Source organism: Myodes glareolus, chromosome 3, assembly GCF_982192425.1.
Source record: "Myodes glareolus chromosome 3, mMyoGla1.1, whole genome shotgun sequence".
Classification (NCBI taxonomy): Eukaryota; Metazoa; Chordata; class Mammalia; order Rodentia; family Cricetidae; genus Myodes; species Myodes glareolus.
The window spans coordinates 57193175-57213432 of record NC_142028.1 but is presented as its reverse complement, the minus strand read 5'-3'; the positions used below and the strand labels follow the sequence as shown (position 1 = coordinate 57213432).

The window sequence follows — 20258 nt, the reverse complement described above, 5'->3', positions numbered from 1 at the left end:
ACAACCACAGCTCAAGGTGGGACGCCCGTAAAGTAGGGAAAAGGGAGATAGAAAATGGTATCTTCAAAAGCACAGGCACAGAAAGGGATTAATGACTTCAAATGGACAGTAGTCCTGGGTGTTTTTAAAATTTATCTTTGAAAATCTTCTATCAGAGTTGCTTTCGGGGGCAGGGTGGGGGTGGGGACGGAGTTAAGAAGCAAAAGAAAATTACTGACAGCTTATCAACTCAAAATTTTGTCCAATGCTGCAGTCCTTCATTCCTGCTAGCAGAGAGGAATGAATTCTTCATCTTTGAAATCTGGTTTGCATTTTTGATACCTCCTTTAAAGGCCTTTTGTAATACAAAAGTTGTAAACTTGCTTAAAACATTAGGAGGTTTTGTTGTCTTTGGGTCAGAGGTAACCCAACCATACATTGTTGACGCCAACTTCAAGAGGCTGAACACTCCTGAGAACCTCCAGAAAGAACTACAACTCTGCCAACACCTTTATCTCGGCGTTACAAGATTATGCCAAGCTGTTGACCTTCAGAAATTAAATGTGTGGCATCTTCACCCTGAAGCCTGTGATGACACAGCCACACTAGCAAAGTAAACACAGGATTAGGCATTAAAAAAATTCATTGCACATATGTAATTAGACCAAAAGTCAACAGAAACCCCCTCCACGAAGCTATGTGCTTTAGGTTAGTGTTCCCTCAAAATTCCTACATTCCAGCCTGAAGCTCCTGTGATAGTTTTAAATGATATCGCCTTTAAGAAAGAACTTCCAAAAGTTTTGTTCTCACGAACAGGGTACTGACCTTATAAAAGGCACAGCAACTGCCCTTTCTGTCCGTGACGCCAACAGTAGGGTGTGGTCTGTGAGACACATGGCAAGCACTGAATCTCCTAACATCTTAGTCTCCAGATCACTGAGAAACACAGCTCTGGCTATGATGCATGCCCAATCTAAGAGATTTTTAGTGACTAACACACATAAGGCATTATTTACAAACACTTTTTATTAAGTGTGAATGTTGCACAAAACAGTCGCATGTGCAATGCCAAAGAAAGCCAACAGTGTTTGAGAAAGTCTTAGAGAAACGAATATCAAAGTTATAAAATCCCCTCAGGACATTCTGAAAGACAAAAATAGTTAACTTGAATCAGTCACTGAAAAATTTTGACCGCAGAATATGCTTTTATAATGGCCAAATGAAGCATGGAGCCCTACGTGCAGACTCTTGTTTTCACTAGGTGTTGATGGATAAAATGTATAGTCTTTCAGTTGTACTCTGGACTCATTACTGCTCACAGATGAATTATCTTAGCAGTCGTGACAATTTCCACCTACAATTGAAAGCTTGTGTCCTACACATACAAAAATGTCTTATGCAGGCAATACCTGGTACACATACAGACATTAAGACACTCTAACTTCTGACCAGCAGCACGACCCAGATCCAGTACCAAGGCCCCAATGCCATCGCTAGTGTTTAGCACTAACTCAGGAACCTCTGCTTGAGGCAATACACATTTCTGACTTGGAAGTGAACCTTCCTTCCTTCCTCCCTCCCTCCTTTCCTCTCTCCTTCCTTCCTTCCCTTTCTTCCTTCTTCTCTTCCTCCCCCAAGTTGTCCTCTTAAGAGTCTTTTAAGTGTGACTATTGAATAGCTACAAGTCATCCTAAAGTTATTCGTATACCACTAAAGCCACATCTGGAAGAAAACATGACAAAAGTATTGCCTGTCCAAATCAAAGTCCACTATGCAGCTAAAACATCAGAAATCTTCAAATCACGATGCTGAGCAAAAGACACAGAGGAAAACAAAACAGCCATGTGGTTTAATTATAAATATTATAAAGGAGGTAAAAGTCATCTGTGTTGCTGTCATTGCTGCAGGTAGTTACTGGCTAGGACAGCCCTAGGGGAGGCCTAGGAGATGCGATGGTCATACACAATGAGTCACACACAACTGAAGGAGTTGGGTGCTGGTCAAAGGGTCGGGGGATATTTTGGTTTCTAAAAACCAATCAAGCTGTTCAGCTACAGCTCATTCACTTTTCTGTCTGCACTTTTACCTTACGAAGATAAAAGTGGAAGAGTGAGCAAAACAAAACAAGAAGACAAAACTAGTCACCTGGACACCTAAGTCAGGACCTATAATAATGAGAGCTTCAAACAAACTCAATAGAAAATGGTAAGTTCAACATGAACAAATGTGTAAAGAGGAGCCTTTCTTTCTTTGAATATCACACCACTAAAAGACGAGAGAAAAAAATTCTGGGAGATGAAACTTTGCCCCAAACCCTCCAAGATCACAATGGTTAAATTATAAAAAATAATAATTAAAAAAGAAAGCCTAACAAATACATTAAAAAACTAAAACTTACAGACAGGGATAGAGGTAGAGTTGGTTCACTTACAGATAAAATACCACCAACTATATAGTTGTGGTTAGGGTTAGCACCAAAGCACTGATCCATGGAATGGTTCAATTGCAGCTCCAGAAAAAGAAAAAACACTCATGGAAAACATAAAATTAGCCTTTATGAAACAAATGGCTTAATTATTTTTCTAAATTTTAAGCCACAGATGACCAGATTCTTGGCAAAATGGGCTACCACAACACATTTCTCTCAGCAGAAAACACTTTCCATTTGACTCCCACAGCCAGACCCCTCCTAAGAGAGGTTCCTGGCAGCCTTCCCAAATGACTAAACAAGTCTGACTTATGTTTGCAATTAATTTTCAATGTGTTTTATGACTGACAGTAATATATTGAACACTATTAAAAATAATCATGTCTATGTGATTAAACATTCAAAGGCTTGCCCGAACCTTATCAAGACTGCAATACCCTAGTATTGTGAGTAAGATCCACAGACAGGTCAGGCAGTGGTGCACGCCTTTAATCCCAGCACTTGGGAGGCAGAGACAGGTGGATCTCTGTGAGTTCGAGGCCAGCCTGATCTACAGAGCAAATTCCAGGACAGGCTCTGAAGCTACAGAGAAACCTTGTCTTGAAAAACAAACAGAAAGACAGACAAACCAACAAAATCCACAGACAATGATGCCTGGGTTGTTTGTCAGCTGGTATGAATAAATATGTTTGCAGCATGGAAACAAACAAACATGCAGAATTATAATGGGTCTGGTACTGGGCAGTTTAAGAAAAGTACACTCTGAAAAATAAACACTAGCAGGAGTGGAGAGATGGCTCAGAGGTTAAGAGCACTGACAGATCTTACACAGGACCTGGGCTCAGTTCTCAGCACCCACATGGCAGCTCACACCTGTCTGTAACTCCAGTTCCATGGGATCTGACACCCTCACACAGACATACATACAGGTTAACACCAATGCACATAAAAATAAACACCACACATACACACATACACACACCCACCAAGGTTTGAGACCGTGTCAATAATGGACACTATTGGGCATTTTAGACTTGACACTGACTTTCCCTGTTCATTTGTGAAATAGGTTTATTGGTCTCTGTGGCATCCTGGCTTCCACACCCGTGAAAGTATGTGGAACATCAGCCTCTCTAATGACACGGGGAGAGTTCTGATGATGGCTGTCTGTGCTGATTCTCCACAGACAGCATATTACTCTGCGTCCTGCCTTGACTTAATGGGTCAAGTGTGGTTGCCCAGGAAGCTTTAGCTTATCCTGTGCATGTAACTTTATCTCCCAGCTGGGGTGGAGGTGGGGTACCGATTCCAGCATCTTCTTTAATAAGGGTTTCATAAGGAAGAAGAACATGGAGGAAAGATGACAAATCAGATGAGGAGGGGCAGGATGAACAGGAGGGTTGGAGCAGCAGTAGCAGCAGCTGGCAACTCGGGAAGAAATCCTGTCCATATAACCTAAACAGTGTTTTACAAAACTAAACCAAGTGCACACAACCCCGAGAGCCAGCTGAATTGGCATTCCTCTCTTCCTTAAGAATGGGCTTTATGAGGTCTGACTTACACATAAAGCATCCGATTATAATAAAGTACAGCACTGTACTGGCTATTCTTTTCCCAAAGTGCACAAAGTAGAACACTTCATCTGTGAAACAGGCTCGAAGACTAAGTTCGGAAACTTGACAGTTGGTATGTAATCATAGTAAAGACAACAATAACAAAAACAAAGAACTAATGATCCCAGTTTCAGAATGGAAACAAGGAATGTTGTGAAGCTGAAACACCAGAAAAGGGGGCTGGAGAGATGGCTCAGCAGTAAAAAGAACTTGTTCTTCCTGAGGACCAGAGATTGATTCCTATCACCCACATCACAGGATTCACAACTGCCTGTGACTCCATGGGCACACACCCTCACACATGCATGGGAGGACACACAGACACACACACCATAAAAATAAATAAAATCATGAACGGTACAGGATATAACTCAATTAGAGCACTCTGCCTAGCATTCATGAAGGCCTGGGTTCAATCCCTAGGACCACATAAACACAGGTTGGTGGGGCACATCTGTGGATCCATCACTTGGAAGGTGGAGGCAGGAAGACCAGAAGGCCAAAGTCATTCTTGGCTACATAGTAGGTTTGAAAACAGCCTGGGCTACAGGAAACCAAAATCTAATGTCCATTCAACAAATTTTGACTTGTCCAGGTACCAGGGATACTGTTGAGACACACAACATAGGCAGTTCAACTCTCTCTGCTGATAAACCCAAAAGATAAGCACACATAAGGTGAGTGTTAGTAAGAAAATGACTGTGATGTGTAAGTGGTGGTGAGGGACAGCAGGGTGGCAACAGAAGGCTCTGCAGAGCCATTTTAGGCAGTCTCAAAAGTGCCTAAGTGGTACTGAATTTAATGGACAGGACAAAGGACTAACGAACATGATGGCATCCTAATTGCCACACCAGTATGAATGGAGTTAACACAAGCCAGCAATAGCTCCAGAACACAGAGCTGGACGGCTTTCTCTATAGACTTCCACCTTGACTGCACTGTGGTTAGAGAACACACTGGATGATCACAACTCAAATTTGTTGAGATTTGTCTGGTGGCCCAGGATATAGTCAATCATTGTACACGACCTGTGGATGCTTGGAAGGAGCACGGGTTCTCCATCTGCTGGACAAGGTACAAGTGCCAACTCCATCTCCTTCTAGTGTTAAGGCCTTCAGCAGCTGTGCTAATTTCTTCTCCAGCTACACCGTATCAGTCATGGAGAGGAGATGCTGAGAGCTCCAACTTCTCCAGCTTCACCGTATTGGTCATGGAGAGGAGATGCTGAGAGCTCCAACTACTGTTACAATGGTGCACTTCTCTATCTCCCTCCATCTGTTCTGACTTAATGTAGTTTTCCGCTCTACTGTTTGGTGCACAGCCATTTTTAACTCCTCTATCAACCTAGTAAATTGACCCCCTTTATAAAAGGGTCCCTATCTGGGACTGAGGATTTGGATCAGTAAGTAAAATGACTGTCACTCAAGCAGGAAGACATTGGTTTAGATCCCTAACACCCTCATAAAATTGGGGGCTAGAGTATATGGGACAAAGAGACAGACTGATCTCTGGAGTTCTCTGGATAGCCAGTCTAGACAATCAGTGATCTGTGAGTCACTGAGAGGCTGTCCCACAAAAATGATATGGAGGGCCAAGTGGTGGTGGCGGCGGCTCACACCTTTAATCCCAGCACTCGGGAGACAAAGGCAGGCAGATCTCTGTGAGTTGAGTTGGAGCCTAGTTTGGTCTACAGAGTGAGTTCCAGGACAGGCGCCAAAATACAGAGAAACCCTGCCTCAAAACAAACAAACAAATAAATAAACACAAAAAACAATAAAAAACCAAAACAAACCAAAATAATAAGGAAGAGAAGCAGACACCCAGTGACAACATTTGGCCTCCATGTATGAATACAAAGAAATTTTCTAAATGTCTTTGTATGTGTGGTAAGTTTATACTCTTTGAAGTAGGTTAATTTCTTTATAAATGTACTTTTTATTATATGTCTATGAGTGATTGCCTGAATATATGGACGTGTACCCTGTGCATGCCTGGTATCTGCAGGGGCCAGAAGAGGTTGTTGGGTGCCCAGGAACTAGAGTTATTATTACTTGTGAGTAATTATGTAAGTGTTAGGAACTGAACCCAGGTTTTCTGTAGGATAAGAAAGTGCTTTCAACTGCTGAACTAATAACTCTGTAACCCTGAATTCCGTTTCATATGATATTAATACAGCTAATACTGCTTTCTATTGATTAAGGTTTACACAATATACCCTTTTCATCCTTTTCCTTCAAACTTGTCTATATCATAAAACTTGACGTGATTCTTTGAAACCAGCATAAAGTGGCGTGTGTATGCTTTAATGAAATTATTGATGCATTAGGACTTCAGTTTGCCAATCTATTTTAGCCGTTGTTCTCCTCTATTCTCTATATTTCTTTTTTCCCCAAGTATAGAATTTCTTTTTTTGTAAAAAAGAATGTGCCCAAAAGTGTCACTTAATAGAAATAGCAAATACACCCGTGGGTTCTGTAAATGGGGACTGCTCATTTGTTCCCAGCCATCCAGACCCGAATAATCACACAGAAACTATATTAATTACAAAACTGTTTGGCCTATTAGCTCAGACTTCTTATTAACTCTTACATCTTAAATTAACAGATTTCTATTAATCTGTGTATCAACACTAGGTTGTGGCCTACCGATAAGGTTCTAGCATGTCCTTCTCCTTCGGCAGCTACATGACATCTCTTTGACTCTGCCTACTCCCTCGATATATTCTTCCAGCCTGGCTATATTCTGCCCTGCCATAGGTCAAAGCAGCTTCTTTATTATCCAATGGTAATAAAACATATTTATAGCATTCAGAGGGGAAATCCCACATTAAGGTTCATTTATAAAAAAGAACTTTATTTGTGTGTATTTTTTAAATGCCCCCTTGATACAACAGTTATCTTTTTTTAAACCATGAACTTCAAGGAAACATGACACATATGACTTTAAGGTATTTAAAATTTGATTGGTTCACACATATACAACAGGAAAATAAGAATATACCCCAAAGCGTCACTTAATAGCAATGGCAAATGCACCTGTGAATTTATGTATATGCAGTGATATATTTCTTACTTGAAGCATCTGTATTTCCTGGGTTTCTGCTTTACCTTAACAAGTAAACTCCTAAGTATGATAAAGGCCACTCCACTCATGATAATCCAATGTTTGAAAATGTATGACTGTGCACAAGAAATTAATAACCCTCTCTGGTTTATTTACTTTGTCGCCAAACAATATTTGCATTAATGTTACATTTTATAGTGAAATCTAAAAAATCTAAACTATTTAAATGCAAATGAGAACATTCTTATTTTATACTAAGTATTTATAGGCCATTATTTGGCAGATTTAGGGATTTATATTTATAATTTTAGCACCCACTAGTACCATATATAGATTTTTTTTTCTCTATGGCTGAAACCAGAATGCAGCCCTTCTGTTCAACCACCCTGCATCTCCCTCACTGATTACATTAAGCTTCTTGTTTATTACTGCTTTAAGTCAAAATTTGGTACTGTGGATAAGAGATGAGAAAAGAGCTGAAATCAACGTTAAATTGATAAAATGGTGTTGCTTGCTTAATACAAAGACCCAGTACCAGAGTCTTTGGTGAGACTTCTTCGACAAGCCATTCACATCTATCTGTGTGCATAGAAGTTGTGATGTTGTGATCAGACAGATGTTTCACTCAACAAACCCGAGGTGTCATGGGTACATCTGGTCTTGAATAAGAGGTAGCAGGTACCACACACAAGATCACAAAGCCAAAGAAGGCTAGTGTTTTCGCTAGAAAACAGGAAAGCTTGGCTCTGACGGTGCATGAAAGACTGCTCAGGAACATAATCAGCTCTACCTACCAATGGGCTGCGCAATCACCCAGAAACTAAGCTAACTCTGCTGTTACTGGGGCAGTGACTGGCTTTCTAGTTTCTTAAGGACTCTAAAATGGTTTGGAGATCACTGGCAAGTGCAGACTAGCAGGTATCAAGGGAATACAGGGGAAATGACATTTGGCTAAAGAAAAGGATGGAGCCGGGCTTTCCCTGAAGCTTACACTTTGGTAACTGCTGGCTGCCACACCTCAACTGTGCCATCTGTTCTTTCTCCAAGGCTGTTCTTTGGTACATTTATGTTGTAATATGAACATAAAAGTATTATACAAAGACAGACGTAGTGTAGTACATGCCTACAGTCCGTCAACATAGGGAAATGAGGTAAGAGGATCATTTGAATTCTGGAGTTCAAGACTAGTCAACACAACACAGAGGAGCTGGCATCATATTGTTCTGGATTATCATAATGAGGATGCTACAACATTACCCTTTTGTATTAATACAGTCACTGACAGTTTGCACACCTTCCAACTTTGCTGGCAAATGGATCCTAAATGTGTCACTTTGGAAACAACTTCTCAGAAATTAAGATATCATTACCAAAGGAAAAATGAGGAGATTCTTCCCCTGTTAAAAAAAAAATAATAATAATAACCGCATTTACTTCTTTCGCAAGGATTCGTATAGCAAAGCTTCAAATAGGCACAGGTGGAATGAGCGTCACATCTTGCTAACACAACCTCAGCCAAAACAGTTTCCACAGCAACTGGGTGGCCCTGCCTATCTTCACTCAGCCCCTGTGCTATCAGCGCGGCAACAACTGGCAGAGCGGCCTCCAAGTGGAGTATGGGCCACAGATGCTATTCCTGCTAAGGGAAAGCACAGCGCATTAAAGCAGGAGGAGCGAGGAGAAATATACTCTCTTCCCAAAGTGACACAAAGCTACTGGAATTCTCCAAGGCTGCTCTCCAGTACCAAGACTGGCTACGAAGTCAGATGGCATTAGAGTCATCCACCAGCCACAAGGGAGAAACGCAGTTAGCAGTGGCCTTTATGCTTTGCTGGTGAAATATGCAGTAGCAACTACTAGCTGTTTCCAGAGGACGCAGCTGCCTCCTGCTGCTTGGCAACAGTAAGCATCTTATTTATGGTCCAAATGATCAGCACAAACTAACTCACACCTGCCGTCCCACCTCTCTTCTGCTGTGCTATATTCTCCAGCGTTCTATATGTGCTGGTCTGTGTGGCTCTTCTAATCCTGTCCTGCTGAATCTGCTGTCTGCTTCCCTACAGAGACAACCCAAGTTTCACACTTGTTTCAAGCTGTTTAAAGGGACTGGCGCGGAGATTCTCAAACTCAGACTCGGGATACGTGTGGCTGAATACTTCTTCCATCGTGGTGACTACACTGTGGACAGTGGGACGCTTAGCGGTACAATTTATACCTCTCACTATATGTGTGATGAACAAAAATATCTCCAGGATATATCAAAATGTGCCAGGGTTGGGGCTAGAGAGATGGCTTAGCAGTTAAGAACATTCGCTGTGTAATCGCCTGGGCTAGACTCTCCAAACTCAAATAATAAACCAGAGGTAACTCAAGCTCAGAGGGATCTGATACCTTCTTTTGGCTCCTACACACATGTATGCTAGCACCTGCACACATGTTTATATATATTTATGCAAATACACACATAAAATAAAATGGAAAATGTCCCTGGGTTGGAGGAGAACCGTAGCAGAGGAGTGGGCTAGAATTGGGATTCTAGCCAACACATTAGAGAGGAGCTGAAAGATCTCACTTGTTTTATTTTTGAGAGAGTGTCTTGTATAGCTCAGGATGGCCTCAAACTCACTAGGAAGGCAGCTTCTGATACTCCCACTTCTACTTCCCCAGTGCTAGGATTACAGGGGTTTACCTACTGGGGCCCAGTTCTATTTGGAGCTTATGTTTAAACCCAAGACTTGTACATACTAGGCAAGACCCCAACCAACTGAACTACATATATCACCATCCTGAAGATCTATTTTTATACAGTTTTTCACCTTCAGGAATTACAGATCAAGAAAATGGTAAAGATAAAAGAGACAAGACCTCTGTACTCCTTCCCCTATTTTCCAATATTGGATCTACCTTAAGTAACTACAGAGGAATTTCAGAAGTAAAAAGTGGCATTGGTACATGCATTTATATATCCACTCTATGTTAGCACATTACCTGGGTAGGTTAACATAGCCACATACCCCACTACCCTTCTCACATTCACACCCCTTAATGCCAGGACAAATGGCTGTTATCAAGAGAACCTCTGCATGTTGTGGGCAGGAATGGAAACTGGTCCAGTCATTATGAAAAACAATAGTCCTGTTTCTCCAAGGACATTGAAAAGAGACTGCTGTATGATCCAACAACCCCAATGACAGTTCCAGATCAAGGAAATGAAATAGGTTTGTTTAGAAAGAGCTGCTCTCCCACGATGGAGCTATTCAAATGAACTATGCAAATCAAAGTGAGCTAGCTCTGCTTTTCCAGTCCCTCTTCATGTCATCTCGCTCACAGCTGTACAGAGCAGTGGTGTTCTCAACCTGCGGGTCTCAACCCCTTTGGGGTTTGAATGTCCCTTTCACAGAGATCACATAAGACCATCCGCATATCAGATATTTACATACGATTAATAATAGCAGCAAAACTACAGTTATGAAGTAGCAATGAGAATAATTTTATGGTTGGGAATCACGACAACATGAGGAACTGTATTAAGCATTAGGAAGGTTAAGAACCACTGGTATTACTGTCCCTATTATTCCCTTTGAGGTTGCTTCACTGGTTGGTTGGTTGGTTGGTTGGCTGGCTGGCTGGCTGGCTGGCTGGCCGGCTGGCTGGTTGGTTAGTTGGTTGGTTAGTTGGCTGGCTGGCTGGCTGGTTGGTTGGCTGGCTGACTGGTTGGTTTTAAGGCTTCTGAAGATTGAACCCAGAGCTCCACACTTGCTTGGCAAGTGTTCTACTCTCAAGCAACTTCCAAAGTTCTGAATGTCTTCAGAATCTGCAATGGTATCTTCTGTTTCATCTTTCATACTTGTAATTAAGTGTCCTTTCTATTTGTCAACTTTGGGATACGTCGGTCACTTTCCTTGATGTTCTCAATGTTTCACCCATTTTCTCCATTACCTTCTATTTTCAAAGCCTTCTGACTGTATTATTATGGGTTCTACTACTGTAATGAACACCATGGCTGCGGTAACACAGAGAAGGAAGGATGTGCTTTGTGCTTACAGTTGCAGAGCTCTAGGGTCCGGAATGGTTGAAACAAAATGGCAGCAGGCAGAAGGCACAACAGCTGGAGCATGAGCTCAGAACCCCTATCTCAAACCACACACACGGAGCAGAGAGAGTGCACTAGAATTAGCACAGGCTTTTGAAAACTCAAAGCTTGCCTCCGATACGTATTTCCTTCAGTAAGGCCACACATCCTAAACCTACCCAAACAATGTCACTAACTGGGGACTATGCCTGTGAATATGAGTGACAGCTCATTCAAACCTCACACCAAATTACAATGGCTCCCTAGAAGCCCACCGGAAATGCCTGAGGGGCAATAGGGGTTCAATTCAAAAGAGTCATTATCCAGTTTGGGACAGATATAGAAGAATCATAGTAATAAAATATTTCAACAGCTAAATACTTACAATTAAACCACTGTGAACTATGTAACTAGCTAAAGTAACAGTGTGCACAGTTTCATTATTCTACATTTTTGGGGGGGTCCCTGCTTCAGAGCTCGACCACAGACGCTGCTCTGCCTCCATCAGATTTTTATGGCCATTTCTCTAACATCAAAACAAATGCCACAGCCCTGAGTTATAGAGCTGTTTCCTACAGAGCAGGAAGTAGCTGATTTTCCTCCTGGGCGTCTTAAGATACAGCCAATCAACAGTGCAACTTTTTTACAACACTGCAATTTACACTCTGGGAAGGGAGGAGGTAATAAAAGGTTATTTAATCAAGCGAGGAAATTCACACCCGTTCTCTCATTTTGTTTAGTTTCTGGATTTTGTGAATGTGAAATTTTAGCATAATCTCACCTAAAAGAATTACTTGGGTTGCAACAAAAAAACCTTTCTGTAGCTCCTTCTTGCTCATTAGCTTTTGAACCCACAGGGTGTCTTGGGGAAAGTCAGGATGACCATCTGTTGCTCACTCTGGGGCTATTTCTACCCGACTCCTCTGCTGAATTCTGGACCAGAACAACACTGCACACAGTACTGGGAGATGGGAGCCTTCCTCTGTAAACTCCTCTGAATTCGAAAGATGGATGGGTCCTCGAACAAGAGTTTACGGCTCCTTACACTCTGTGGTTTGTGTTGGTCACATTTCACTGCTGTGTGATGGCACCTGACACAGACAGCTTAAGAGAGGAGAGTACCTGGGCCCCAAGGGCTCAGCACAAGATCAGGGGTCTGTGGCAGAGACTGGTCATGTAGAAACGGACAAGGTACAGCCTCCAACAATCACGTCCTCCAGTGATGTACTTCTTCCAACACCCCATCTTTTACTTTTCACCAACTAACTCCTAATAAAGTCAATCACAGTATGAATCCATCAAAGGACTCATAATCCACTTGTTGTATGAGAAACCTAAGTATCCAATCACCTTCTGGAAGTCATTCAGATAGCAATAAGTGCCAAATATGGGAGTCTGTAAAGGACATTTTGCAAGCTACACTGTGCTACAGAGATGCAGCCACGATATTGGTCCTCAAAGACTCCCACCTCCTAATACCTGTGCTTCCCTATCAGCACAGTAAGAACTCACAAATTCACTTTTAACCTAAAACTGACACTTTCAGTCAAGACTTAAGACTAAATCTTCTGTCTCAGGAGAGCTCTGTTACTCCTCCCTGAATCCTTCCTGGAGGAGCCAGATGTCACAGACAAGTCCACTGGAGAGGTCCACCAAGTAAGGGACCAAAGATTACCACCCTGCCAGTGCCACTGGGGCCTTTAGATGAGACTTCAGCCCAGCTGTAAATAAGCACTCATCAGATCCCTGAGCTCCAGGTCCCAGGAGAGCAGCTCTCGGGCTGCTGACCCCCAGAAACAAGGAAAGAGAACATCTATTATTTTAAACCAGTAAGTTTTGAGATACATTTATCACTCAGCAATAAATAATGAGTACAACCTCCCAGCTAGACATCTATGACCACAACAAAGCTGTCACCTATTATTCAGGTTGTGTTCAAAGACTCCCGATTCCAGGGGAACTAACCCTGCTCCCCTAATCAAATCCACAGAGTGGGAAATTAGTCATCACCAAGACTTAAACTCCGTAGAACTTTTAATTTTTTTTAATATTTAACAGCAAAGCAACAAAAACAGAATGGAAGTTTTTAGAAAATAAAAAAAGCAGATAGTTGGAGAGGTTTCTCAGTGGTAAAACACTTTCTTCCTATATGAATGCTCTTGATTTGATCTCAGCACTAAAGGGAAAAAAAGGTAGGGCCTGTGAGATGACTCCATGGGTAAAGGCACTTGCCACCAAGCCTGAATTCAATTCCCAGGACCCACATGGGAGAAGGAGAAACTGACTCCTGTAAGTTGTCCTTCTAATTCTATATACATACCATAGAATATTGATGTACATAATACATTGCACACACAAGTAAATGATATAATAATAATAATAACAATAATAATAATAATAATAGTAGCAGCAAGGTTCGACCTTTTGCTCAGTTTTGAACACTGATGTCATGGAAAAGACACTGTTAAAGAACGTGAGAACATACTTCCTACTTTGGGGAACTCTGGGAGGTCTTCGCATACCAAAAACTCTGATCCTGAGAAGGCAATTAGCCTCTGACCCCCAAAATACGCACCATGACAGATGTGCAACCCCTGCACATATACATACACAGAATAAATTAATGTATCTTAAAAATAAATAAAACCGCCAATCCTGCCCAAGAAACCTTGTTTCAGTTCAGCACATCTTTCTCAGCCATAATATCTACTATAGCAATTGTGCTGAACCAGCATTCTGAACAATATACTGCAGGGGGGAAAGAGTCCAGGGAAAGCTGTCTCTAAACACAGCTTTAAAATATGCAAAGGTGGACTGGGGAGACAGCTCAACAGCGAATACACTGGCTGCTCTTCAAGAAGACCCGGGTTTGAGTTCCAGCACCCATCTGGCAGCACACAATTGTCTACAACCTCAGGTTCAGGGGATCTGAACCTTCTTCTGGCCTCCACAGGCATTGCATGCATGTAATGCACAGACATACACACAGGCATAATACACATAAAAATAAATACATATATATAAATGAAAAATTTCAAACTCAATTTATATAAGACATGGGTGTTGTTTTGTTTTATAGTGTGTTTCCCAACACAGAGTAGATGCTTAAGCATAAGGAAATTCAATATTGAATGGGATGGTGCCATCAATCCAAAGAGCATGGAGCCCTGCAGCCACTCTGACCACAGTTTCCAGGACTATGGACACCTCAACTTTTCTGGTCATGCATTAAGGTATCCAACTCTTGCTTTCATTTAAGTTATTTTATTGTCCTGAAACTTTCAGAGGAAAGGTAATGTCAAGCATGGTAAGGATGATGGGCTCTGGGGTGATTCTGAATTGTTATGTGGCTTTGACTCCTACTCACTCTGAGCAGCCTTGCTGGGCTTCCACACCCTGTCTGTAAAAGGTGGCTAATAAGGGCTGGAGAGATTGCTCAGTGGTTAAGATCATTGCCTGCTCTTCCAAAGGTCCTGAGTTCAATTCCCAGCAACCACATGGTGGCTCACAACCATCTGTAATGAGGTCTGGTGCCCTCTTCTGGCCTGCAGGCATACACACTGACAGAATACTGTATACATAATAAATAAATAAATAAATAAATAAATAAATAAATAAATAAAATTTAAAAAAAAAGAACTTGAAACCAAAAGGTGGTTAATAGAAAGGCCTGCCTCAGTGAGAACCATGGTCATTTATGGTACAATACCTAGGACCATAGAGACTATAAAACCCACAATTTTCCTCATCTAATGCATTGGATCTTAAATTAAGGAACTTGAACTATCTTTTTTTCTTTTTTCTTTTCTTTTTTTTTTTTGGTTTTTCGAGAAGGGTTTCTCTGTGGCTTTGGAGCTTGTCCTGGAACTAGCTCTTTTAAATCAGGCTGGCCTTGAACTCACAGAGATCTGCCTACCTCTGCCTTCTGAGTGCTGGGATTAAAGGCGTGTGTCACCACCACCTGGCTGGAACCTGAACTTCTAATGCAGTTAAAACACCTCAATGTTTCAATCCTGCCCTCACTGGGCCACTGCTCTACCAGGACGATGTAAACCTACTCTCATGTGACAGCGTCCAGGGCTTCATCCTGTCTGTTCCAGCCACATCCACCTTTTGAGTTTCCCCAGGTCAGACTGCAGACACAGCTACCTTGCTGTGATTTCAATTCCCGAAGTTTCACAATCCTTGCAAGAAAGTGCACTTGGTTGGTTTGTTTCTAATCTCATTCATGACGCCAGACAATGTTTCCAGGACCCAGGCTAGTCAGCAGAGCCGAAATGATATGTTCGTCCTTCTTACCTGGTGAAAGACTAAGACAGATCAATAGCCAGGCTGAAGATGCTTAGATTTTCATAAAACTTGTGAGTCAAAGCTGCAAATCAGAAGTGACACTGTCACACTGAGCACATCACATGGCAAGTTCAGAACTCGCAGACACTGCCTTGGTGCCTGGTTGTTCACACAGTACTAAGAAATATTTTGGCTATTATTCAAATAGGATTTCTCCCCTCCCATTTTTTCCTCTCTCCCTCCCTTTCTTTCTCCAATGCGCATGTGTGTGCATGCACGCGCACGCATACACACAAAGACGTCTAAAAGAGATCAGGGTCTGTCAGCAAACTAGATGCATCCTGTGATATTAACCCTGATGTCATGAGAACTTGAGTGAGAGTTGAAAAGAGAATTTTCACCCAGAAATGTGATGTCATCGCAGACTGCAGGCGGAGTTGAGCGGACTTTGGAGGACACTCAGCTAGTCTAGGCAACATACCCTCATTTGGAGAATGAAAGTCATGAACTAGATCTTCTGGCTGCTGGAGTTTCAGGCTGCTCTGTTGCCATGGTCATTGCAAGTTAATGAATCTGGGACAAGATCTTGGGCTCAGTGAGGAAAATTAAACACCTAAGTAGCAATGACTTCAAAGTGGCAACATGCACGACTATGTTGAGCCTTGGTAACAAGCCAAGGTAGGTCCTGTTAGTATTCCCATAACACATAAGCTATAGGTCTGGGAAGGTAAGCATTTACCCTGGGCAGTTAGGAAATGATAGAGCTAAAACTCAAACCAAGCCTCTGATTGTAGAGCCTAAGGTCTCAGCCAGTAAAACCACACTACCTGTCTGAGGAAGAAACCCTTGAATGCCTAACTTGAAAGGACAAATGGTTTGACAAATGAATTGAGCTGGAGGTTTTATCTTCACGGGACCCATCCTCAACGAAAGAAGGAAACACTGGCTTCTTCCTGCAGATTACAGAGGGCAGCAGAGTCGCTCTGAGAACTGAGGCGCCTTTGTTTACACCAATTTTAAGACAATTATCTCCTGAGCTCACTTCTGTCCTGAGGGCAGGAACTTTCTTAAAACAGTGCCACATAATAAAACAACTGGGTACAAAGCAACAAATGACCCTCCAGACAGTTCTCTTCTTTGTAAATACAAAATCCTATCTGCTAAACAACTACACCGTGACAAATCACAAGGCTGAGATGGAGTCTTCCAGCGCAGATTTAAAGCTCAAGGATTTCCACAAACTTAATAACATTAAATCTGAGGCAGATGGCCGAATGCCTTAGAAATCCCGAATTCTTAAGGGGATCCTGGATGGAAATTTCCTGGCTGGGTTTGTAGTTTTTATCTCTGCATCAGAAAAATACTGGCACCACCTGGTGGTTCTTTCTCTGCTATAATAAAATCAGGATCTGGAGAGCACTCCTGTTGTCAAGTGACCCACATTTAAAAAAAAAAAAACAAAACCAAAATCCTGTTCTTAATTTGTAAGTTTTTCACATAACTCCAACCGAAGAATTGAGTGAATTTTGCTTTTATCCATATGGAGAGATCCCATCTCTTGAGCATGCGCTGAATTATATTCAGTGATACACATGATAAATATTAAAACACGAGTCAAGCCTGAGACAATGATGAATTCCTATAATGCCAGAAACATAGAAGGATGGCTCAGAGGATCATTTGAGCCCATGAGTTCAAGGGAATCTCACACGGTGCAGTGAGACCTTGTCTAAGAATAAACTTAAATTTAATACAATTAAAAGCATACAAGTTCAAAGCTGTCCAGGACTTATACTGAAATTCAGTCCTGAATTTTTTATACTGAGGGAAACACATCATTCTACTATTATTTGTGCAGAAATTACTTTATATAAATAAATGTACTTTTGAACACCCCCTAGTTATCATGGGAAAATATGTCCTTCAGCTACTATTTTTATTTTATTTTTTTCACTCTTTTACCTATCCAGGCCAGTGACACACAGATGATTTTTACAGTTAAATGTCACTGCTTCTTTGCAAAGTCGGGGGTGGAACCCTGCCCCTTCTTGCCCAAGTTAGGCAAGTGATCTACCACTAAGCTTCAGCCTGAGCCCTGAATGTGTTTTGGTATGCTTCACCTGTCTGCCCATCATTTTGCAAGGAATGAGTGAGTAGCGAGTGTCAGAGCTCAGATTAAACCTGTTCCCATAGTGCTCCCTGCTAACCTTGGTTTGCATTACCAGGATGACCAGGAGCCAGTACCTACCGCATTGACACAAAGCTTCAAGAGTTCTGAGGAACTTAAAAACTCCATTGGTCAATGGCAGTTACAGTGAAATTTTAAAACAAAGTGCAGGTGCAACACATAAAACAGGTACACAAACTGTTGCTCATTGGTTTACAGTTATGTTGTCATTGAATAACTCAGATGTCCTAAATACTTCTCCCTGGGAGAAGCTAAAATACAAAACCAGAGAGTCAGAACGGCTCAAAAGACAGGAAGCATGTCTGTCAAGTTCACTGGGAGGACTGAGAAGCAGCAGTGAGTTGGAAGAAATCTACTTTGTCAGCCCATGTGTCTCTGTTTGGGTTACTGGGAAGTGTGGTTAACATAGGAACTGCCTGTTACACTGAACGAAATTTCCAATAAAAGAAAACCAAATGGGAAACATATGGGAGTGTTAAAGAGGTGGGCCAAGTGGAGCAGAGCAAAGCAAAGCAAAGTGACCTGGAATGTTTTAGACCCCATATGGACAGCCTTAATAAGATGCTTAAAATGACATCCTAGGGCCTGCAAAGCCAAGCTAGCCCTTAAATATGTTTACTCCTGGCCCCATGTACCCATTATTGCTCAGCTTCTAATACAGCTCTTACAGAAACCCAACAATCATTCTTTAATTAAAGTGCATTACAAATGTAAGGCACAGTGTGAACAAAGAAAACCACTGCTCTCTCAGTAAAATGATCAGCTTCTGTTGTATCTGATTTTCCTCCTAGGCTGAGAGTTCATTAAAGGAAATAAACTGACCTTCTAACTTATTAAGAGAGGAGCAATTGACAGAGAGGGAACCTTTGTGGATAAGGTGTTAGTGGCTGAAAGCCTGGGTGCTGTACTCAGTACTGAAATAGACCGGGGGTCTCCTAATCCCGTTCCTTCACCAAGTTTAGTCTCAAGTTCAAATGCAAAAGCCTCCCTGCTGGGGAAGACACCCAAGTGGTTCACTAAATATTTCTGATTGTTGGTAATATATGAGGGTTGTGAGTGAGTGGCTGGGGCCCTGGGATCAGGTAGCCAAAGAGGAGCAAGCAGATCAACAGCAGTTCAAATACTACATTCAAAGTTCAAGACCACACAGAGCCTCTTTTCCTCTTGCTAGGGGAACGGGTGCTGCTGCTGAGATAGTCGCTTCTCTCTCAACCTAAGAGATGAAGTTGCGCAAAGTCCTTGTCCCCATCCATCCCTGACCATCTGATGCACATGTAGTTGAGCTAGGAATCAGCAGGAACAATGGAAGCAGAAGCTGAAAGTTTAACCAAAAAAAGCACTAAGGTTTGGTTATTACTTCAGATGATACCTACAGACTACTTCATATGGTAGTCATAGAAACTAAAGGAAACAATCATCTCAAGCAGCCCCAGAGCGTCAAGGGGTGGCAGGAAAGAAGTACTTTGCCCTGAGAGTCACAACACAGTTATATTTCTATATAGCTTCACATCTTGTGGAGAATGAGCACAAAGATCAATTATTATCATTTTTTTTCCTCCATTCTTTCCAGATTCCAATAAGCATAGGAAGGTGGTATTCGGCTACCAATGGAAATTTAATAAAACAGAAAAAATTTGCTCTGTACAACTGATGCAGGATAGAAAGGCAGGGAAAACTGGGGGATAAGAGAAGAAGAAAGGAGCTCACATCCAGGCATTTGGATTACGCTTCCCAAGTGCTGTCCAGATCTTAATTTTATGGCTCATAGACACTGCTATTCTCAAGTTTAGTATGAAGCAGAAATATATATCAGAGTTAGCTGATCAACTATCATTAAGATGACTCAGAAGAATATCACATACTTCTGAATAATATTGGAAGAAGCACAAGGCATCTGAACCAAACTCATCTAAATAGTTCACTTCTTTACTAGAATCATGCTAATTTGAACATGCCTATTTAGAAATTTGCTAAGATTTTTAACACACATGTTTGTATTGTGCTCTAACATGTAAGCATAATCCTTATCAATTTGCATTATGCAAATGAGAATGACCAAATAATTACAATTAGGAGAACACTTAGCTAGCTGAACATTCTGCTAACTCAAGAAACCTCTTAGCCCTTCAGGCAAACACCCTCCCAGATTGTTTTGGACTGTTCAGATTTGATTTTTTAATTGTCTAGATTTTAAAAGTGAAATTCTCACATCTCAGACACACTGTTAAACCAGGGCTGCTGCTGGTCTTAGTAATGCAAAGACATCCTCAGAGTGTCAAGATAAGAAAGAAACATCTTCCTGGAGTGTAAAGATATAAGGGAGGAACATTACATCATCTGAGAGAGTCTTCCATTAAAACCAAGATAAGAAATAATGTATGATCTAAACTCTGGATGAACTTTTAGGGTAAGACTAAAGTTGTCAAAATAATGTTGAGTTCTTGTCTTTTGTTTTTATAGGCGTACGGCAGACGATATGACTGATAAGCAATATGGCAGAACAAAACCCACCAGTGTAGACCACACCATGCACTCCTCTTACCTGCTGTGTGACCAAGACCAGAGATTAAGCTCTCTGGGTCTTTTTTAAACCATCCATTGGAAAGGAGAGAATATGTTTGGTAC

At 41.6% G+C, this 20258-nt stretch overlaps 1 protein-coding gene across 28 annotated transcripts in view; it reads right to left on the bottom strand.

Moving 5' to 3' along the window:
• Positions 1–20258, bottom strand: part of Magi1 (membrane associated guanylate kinase, WW and PDZ domain containing 1) — a 610906-nt gene that overhangs the window by 418442 nt on the left and 172206 nt on the right. The gene's annotated exons all lie outside the window — the stretch shown is intronic.